The sequence below is a fragment of the Etheostoma spectabile genome, unplaced genomic scaffold (genome assembly GCF_008692095.1).
Source record: "Etheostoma spectabile isolate EspeVRDwgs_2016 unplaced genomic scaffold, UIUC_Espe_1.0 scaffold00569685, whole genome shotgun sequence".
NCBI lineage: Eukaryota > Metazoa > Chordata > Actinopteri > Perciformes > Percidae > Etheostoma > Etheostoma spectabile.
Genome location: NW_022605260.1, coordinates 12,759 through 19,747, shown reverse-complemented (window position 1 = coordinate 19,747; position 6,989 = coordinate 12,759). Strand labels below are relative to the sequence as shown.

General features: G+C 51.2%; 1 pseudogene; it reads right to left on the bottom strand.

The window, feature by feature from the left end:
* Positions 1-2,388: 2,388 nt before the first annotated feature.
* LOC116685236 (piggyBac transposable element-derived protein 4-like) lies at positions 2,389-5,637 on the bottom strand (annotated as a pseudogene).
* Positions 5,638-6,989: the final 1,352 nt, after the last annotated feature.

The following is a 6,989-nucleotide window of genomic DNA, read 5'->3' as shown; positions in this document are numbered from 1 at the left end:
AAGAATATGCCTTTACTAGCCTGAAAAAGTGTCAATATAGCCTTGGTTTAAGGCCTTAATTTTAAAATCGTACATCAGAATGCTCTGAAATTACCTGAGAGACACAGTGGATAGGTGATGTCTCCTCCCAGGGAACGATGCTGGAATAACGTCAGGATCCTTTGTAGAGTAGCCTGAAAAAGAGAAGGATATGCCTTTACTACCTTAAAAAGTGTCAATATAGCCTTGGTTTTAAGGCCTTAATTTTAAAATCGTACATCAGAATGCTCTGAAATTACCTGAGAGACACAGTGGATAGGTGATGTCTCCTCCAGACTTGGAATGAAGCTGGAATAACGTCAGGATTCCTTTTAGAGTACCTGAAAAAGAGAAGAATATGCCTTTACTAGCCTGAAAAAGTGTCAATATAGCCTTGGTTTTTAGGCCTTAATTTTAAAATCGTACATCAGAATGCTCTGAAATTACCTGAGAGACACAATGGATAGGTGATGTCCCCTCCAGACTTGGAATTAAGCTGGAATAACGTCAGGATTCCTTTGTAGAGTAGCCTGAAAAAGAGAAGAATATGCCTTTACTAGCCTGAAAAAGTGTCAATATAGCCTTGGTTTTAAGGCCTTAATTTTAAAATCGTACATCAGAATGCTCAGAAATTACCTGAGACACACAATGGATAGGTGATGTCTCCTCCAGACTTGGAATGAAGCTGGAATAACGTCAGGATTCCTTTGTAGAGTAGCCTGAAAAAGAGAAGAATGTGCGTTTACTAGCCTGAAAAAGTGTCAACAAAGTCTTGGTTTGTAAGGCCTTAATTTTAAAATTGTACATCAGAATGCTCTGAAATTACCTGAGAGACACAATGGATAGGTGATGTCTCCTCCAGACTTGGAATGAAGCTGGAATAACGTCAGGATTCCTTTGTAGAGTAGCCTGAAAAAGAGAAGAATGTGCGTTTACTAGCCTGAAAAAGTGTCAACAAAGTCTTGGTTTGTAAGGCCTTAATTTTAAAATTGTACATCAGAATGCTCTGAAATTACCTGAGAGACACAATGGATAGGTGATGTCTCCTCCAGACTTGGAATGAAGCTGGAATAACGTCAGGATTCCTTTGTAGAGTAGCCTGAAAAAGAGAAAGATATGCCTTTACTAGCCTTAAAAAGTGTCAATATATCCTTGGTTTTAAGGCCTTAATTTTAAAATCGTACATCAGAATGCTCTGAAATTACCTGAGAGACACAGTGGATAGGTGATGTCTCCTCCAGACTTGGAATGAAGCTGGAATAACGTCAGGATTCCTTTTTAGCGTAGCCTGAAAAAGAGAAGAATATGCCTTTACTAGCATGAAATAACTAGCTGAGTGACCCAATAAATATGTAGAGTCTAACCCATAGTAGGAATAATCCTGCCTTAACCCTTGTATTGTCCTTTGTGTCACAGGGACATGGTTAGCTTATGTGACCTTTTGTACTAGCCAGCCGTTCTGCTTCGGGATCCCGAGACACCACTTTCATTCCATGTCAAATACCATCGTGGCCTCATCCTTTGGGTCTCAGAGACCCCGCTGTTTTATGTTCCATGGCATTATACGTATGTCCCACAACTGCCGTGGCGCCCCTATCCTCCGGGGTCCGGGGACCGAAAGGACAACGCCATGGGTCCAGGGACCCGAAGGACAATGTCATGAGTCCCAGGAACCCAAAAGACAATGTCATGAGTCCCAGGGACCCAAAGGACAATGCCATGGGTCCCAGGGACCCGTAGGACAACGTCAAGGGTCCTGTGACCCAAAAGGACAACGCCAAGGGTCCTGGGGACCCGAAAGGACAATGCCCTGGTCCCTGGGACCCAAAGGATAACATCAAAGGGTCTTCGGGTCCCAGGGACCCGTGGAACCAGTAGGACGATGCCATGGGTCCCAGGGACCCCCCATCCTCGGGGTCCGGGACCCATCCTTGTTCGATGTCATCTTTCTCCTACCTTGAGGCCTCAACCTCGCCATTCGGGTCCCTGGGACCCAGGGTTGTGTGTGTGTGTGTGTGTGTGTGTGTGTCTGTGGTGTGTGTGTGTGTCTGTGTGTGTGGGTCTATGTGTGTGTCTGTGTTGTGTGTGTGTGTGTGGTGTGTGTGTGTGTGTGTGGTGTGTGTGTGTGGTGTGTGTGTGTGTGTGTTCCAAACAGATTCAAGGTTTGTTCGGGGCCCGTCCACACGGGCCAAGAGGCTACGGGCGAACACACTCGGCACAGTAGTAGGCCCGCGTGCAGCTTCCACAGATGTATCTCTTGCAGCACCACAAACGATGTGTGATTTGCGGTCCTTTCTCTCCGGACAGAGCTGAACCGCTTCCTTTTGCTTTGCACCCTCGATGTGTCCGGTTCAGAATCCCCATGCTCCTCTAGGCCCTTGTGACTGTGCCACCGCCGCCGCTGTCGCCATCGCCACCACCACCACCACCAGCACAGGACCTGCTCGCCGTGACGACGGCTTTGACAAGCGCGGCTGACGCCTCTGTGCGAGGCAGACGCCTCCGTCTCTCGATGAGCGGATTCACAAGTGCCCTTCCCAACTGCTCGAGGAACGCCTCCTCTTGTTGAGCTTGCAGCGCATCCACTCGGGCCTGAGCTCTCGCCACAGCACAAAGGCGTTGTAGGCGGACACGTCGAGGATGTTGTGGAAGACAGCAAGGGGCCAGCGCGCTGTCTTCCTGCGGCAGCTGTACGTGCCCACAAGCTTGTCCAGGTTGTCCACCCCGCCCTTGGTGTGGTTGTAGTGGAGGATAATGTGGGTTTGGCTTGCCTGCCGGCGCCGACGCCCGCATCCCCCGTGTGCAGCGTGCTCAGCAGCACCACGTTCCTGTGCTTCTTGGGCACGTAGGACACCAGAGTGGCGACGGGCGTGAAGGCAAACTTGGACAAGAAGACCGCACGGTCCTTGGTGGCGAGCAACGCCCCCGGCAGCTCGGGCTGTTTTTGCGCATCGTGCCCACCACGGTGAGGCGCCGCTCGGAGAGCAGCCGCTGGGCCAGCGCGTAGGAGGTGAAAAGTTGTCGCACGTCACGTTACGTGGGCCCCTCAGGCCCTCGGTCACGTCCAGCAACACGCGGGAGCCCAGATTCTTCTCGGGCGTGCCGCTCACCGACTTGCCCGTGTAGAGCTGCATGTGCCACGCGTAGCTGGAGCCGGCGTCGCAGGCCCACCACGACTTGAGTCCGTACCGGGCTGGCTTGCTGGGCATGTACTGGCGGAAGGCGCAGCGACCTTGTGAAAGTGGCGTGTCCAAACAAGAAGATGGAACACGATGGATAGAGATGGAAGACAAAATTTAACACATACACACACACACACACCACACACCACACACACACACACACACACACACACACACACAAAGAAAGGACAGTGTACGGCAGAGGTACAAAAAACAACAACCAAGCAAAAAAAATAAATAAAAATACAACACCTCGAAAGGGCACCAGCTGCTCGTCCACCGTCACGTCGGCGCCGGGTTGTAGAGGCGAGGCAGCTGCCGCGTCCACTCGTCCCACCCTCGTACGGCCGCCAGTTTGTCCGAGGCTCGGCGGGCAGCTCTTGACTCGCGGTCGTCGAATCGCAACAGTCTAGAGTACGCGTGGAACTGCTTAATTGGCATCGTGGTGCGGAAAATGGCCCTGCCACTCTCCTCGTGCCACAGGCTCTCCAAGGCCTCGTTGCGGACCGGTACACGCCCGCGAGGAGCAGCAGCCCGAGGTAGTCTCGCAGGTCCGTGAACGCCATCGCTTTCCACTTGCCGCCTGTGGCACATCTCCTTTGACCCTCGAGGTTTGTGGCGGCCACAACCATGTCTTTGATTTGCCGCGTGACAAACAGGCCAAATGCAGACACTATGTCGTGGACGTGTTCCGCGGCGTACTCTGTGGGTCCCGGCGCTGTAGTAGCAGCAGCGTGGCGGCGTCTGCGGCGGCGGACGCAGCAGCAGTAGCAGCGTCTGTCGTGTCCTTTCTGGGTCGGGTTTGTCCTCTTCGGTGGCGTGGCAGTGAGTTCTTGGGACACTGGGATGACACGTTTTCGAGGACCATTTGATTTTGCCATCTTTTGACACAAATGTTTCCTCATCTGCTCGTCCTCCTCTTGCCCCTCGTACCCACTACCCTTCTTCTTCTCTTCTTCTTCTTCTTCTCGTCTTCTTCTACATCTACTTCTTCATCTTCGTCTTCTTCTTCGTCCCTTGCATGTCACCCTCTTCTTCTTTCTTCTTCTTCTTCTTCTTCTTCTTCTTCTTCTTCTTCTTCTCTTCATTCACCTGTTCTTCCTCCTTGGTCTTGAACTTCAACGTCCACTTGGCCTTGGTCATCATCTTTGTTGTGTCGTCGTCATCGTAGCAGCAGTAGTCTTTTTCTCTGCTGTGGTCGTGTGTACGTTGGTCCTCTTGTGGTTTTTCTCCGTTTTGTACCTTGGCTTCAGCGGGGACATTGCGAGCGGCACCGCACCGCTCAAGAGAATCCGATGCAGCTTCAACTCCAGTGTCAAACGACGGGCCATGCTGCAGCTTCTGCCCCGGCTGTGCCAACGTGCCCCGTGCAAAAGTGCACAGGTCCGAAACAAGATGACGTGAAAAAGAAAATGACAAGAACAAGAAGACAAGACAAATGTGTCTAAAGTGTCTATTGTTTGTATATTGTGTGTTTGTGTGTGTGTGTGCGTGAGTAATAAAAATAATTAGTAGACTAATGTCAAACAAATGCCCTTGTTTCTCTATTTTTTTACCTCCCTTTCCACTCGACCTGAAGGACAATGCCCTGGGTCCCAGGGACCCGAAGGACAACGTCAAGGGTCCCAGGGACCCGAAGGACAACGTCAAGGGTCCCAGGGACCCGTAGGATAACATCAAGGGTCCCTGTGACCCAAAAGGACAATGCCATGGGTCCCAGGGACCCAAAGGACAACGTCAAGGGTCCCGGGACCCGTAGGACAACATCAAGGGTCCCTGTGACCCAAAAGGACAATGTCCAGGGTCCCTGCGACCCAAAAGGACAATGTCATGGGTCCCGGGGACCCGAAGGACAGCGTCAAGGGTCACTGGAAACCGTAGGACAACGTCAAGGGTCCTGGTGACCCAAAAGGACAATGTCAAGGGTCCAGGGACCCGAAGGACAATTCCACGGGTCCCAGGGACCGAAGGACAATTCCACGGGTCCCGGGACCGAAGGACAACACAAGGGCTAGAGGAACCTGGTCCAGAGGCGTGGCCACACATTTCATTCTCCTGCACAGCTGCAATCCATCTCCATCATTCCATCTCCATCATGCCGTCTCCACAGTATATAAACCCGGGCTGACCACCTCTTCAGCGCCAGTTTGTTACTAAACCTAAGTGGTAACTAGGCCAGTCATCAGTGCACGTTGCTCTCAAGCCTTGCCGTTGACTAACCTTGTTTGTTTTCGTCACAGTTTCCGTGTTCCGCCGTGGGCGTATGCAGCTTCCTCAGACCCGCTCCGTTGTTGCTCTCATCCACACCTCCACCACCACCTGTGCCTCATCTGTGTTTTTGTTGGATTAAACCTTTTCTTTACCTTGTTTATCCGCGCTTGTGTGTTTTCTGTGTGTGGGTCAACCTACCCTCAACACAAACAGAGTACCTCGCCATGGACAAGATGCTCAAGCAAAAAAGAGCCAGCTACATACAGGCCAGTGACATAGGCAGATTGAACCATGTGGCCGAGTTCTCTTTCACCATGGGATGATGACACAAGAACAGGTGGACTCTGTTCATTCTATTAGATCCCTCAGAACAGGGCTAGGACAATGATCGATGTAGCGAGGAAGAACGGGTCCGTCGTGTGTGAAACGTTTATGGACGCTGGGAAAACTACCACGGTGGAACCGCTGCGGCTGCACCGAGGTAGCTCACGACGTACTCGCAATGTTGGATGAGTTGACCACCAAAGATATTAGCAGGCTCAAGTTTGTCATGCTTGACATACACGTCTACGATCAACGACCTGTCAGTCGTGCCACTTTGGATTCACTGACTCATAGAACCAGATAGCAGACGCTATCGTGCAGCGCTACAAAGACAAAGCGCGAGCGGTCTTGCTCATCCTGCTGGAGCGCATAAGTCGCAACGATCTGGTGGAAAGGCTTCGCAGCGGCGCCCATGGCCAAATGACACGTCCACGCGGAGATGTTACTCTTGCTGGATATGGCTCTGCCATCCGAGGGAATGCGGCTCAGGTCAGGATGAAGGTGTTTGAGACACTCGAAGACCTCAGCGAAGACTCTTTCATAAGGTTTGTGTGGATGCTGCGTCTGCCGCCCTACAAATCTGAACGTATCACAAGTGTGAGCGACCTTGTTGACGTACTCACAGACCATGTGAACCGTGACACGTTCGTGTTCGTGGAAACTGTGTATGCAACTCTGCGTCTGATCAGAAGTGTGAACTTAGCCGAAAGGTTGGCTACGTACATGCGTAGCCTCAGCGTCTGAACGTCAGTGTTGCCCTAAACTGTTTAGGAGCCTTACCCAATTGTACACAGATACACATTACTGCAGATGAATAAAATGAATGCTTGTCAAAACCCGGATTCCGTGTCCAATTGTGTACCACCATTGTGAAAGTGTTGATTGCATCCTACTGGTGCGTTTTCGCAATCTATTCTAGCATGCTGCTTCATTCATTGAGATGATTGTGTTTATCAGTGCATGTATTTGCCCTAGTTCCCTTTGAGAGGACGACAGGACTTATATATGGTTGACCGGTATGTTGATTTACTCTTACATGAGTGTAAAACAGTGGCCATTGTGTGTTCTGTCAGCAAACACGGTACTATTTTAGCGTTAGCTACTGCATAGCTGGTCCCCGGGACCCGAAGGGCAACGTCAAGGGTCCTGGTGACCAGAACGACAATACTTTGGGTCCCTGTGACCCAAAAGGACAACGTCAAGGGTCCCTGTGACCCAAAAGGACAACGTCAAGGGTGCCTGTGACCCAAAAGG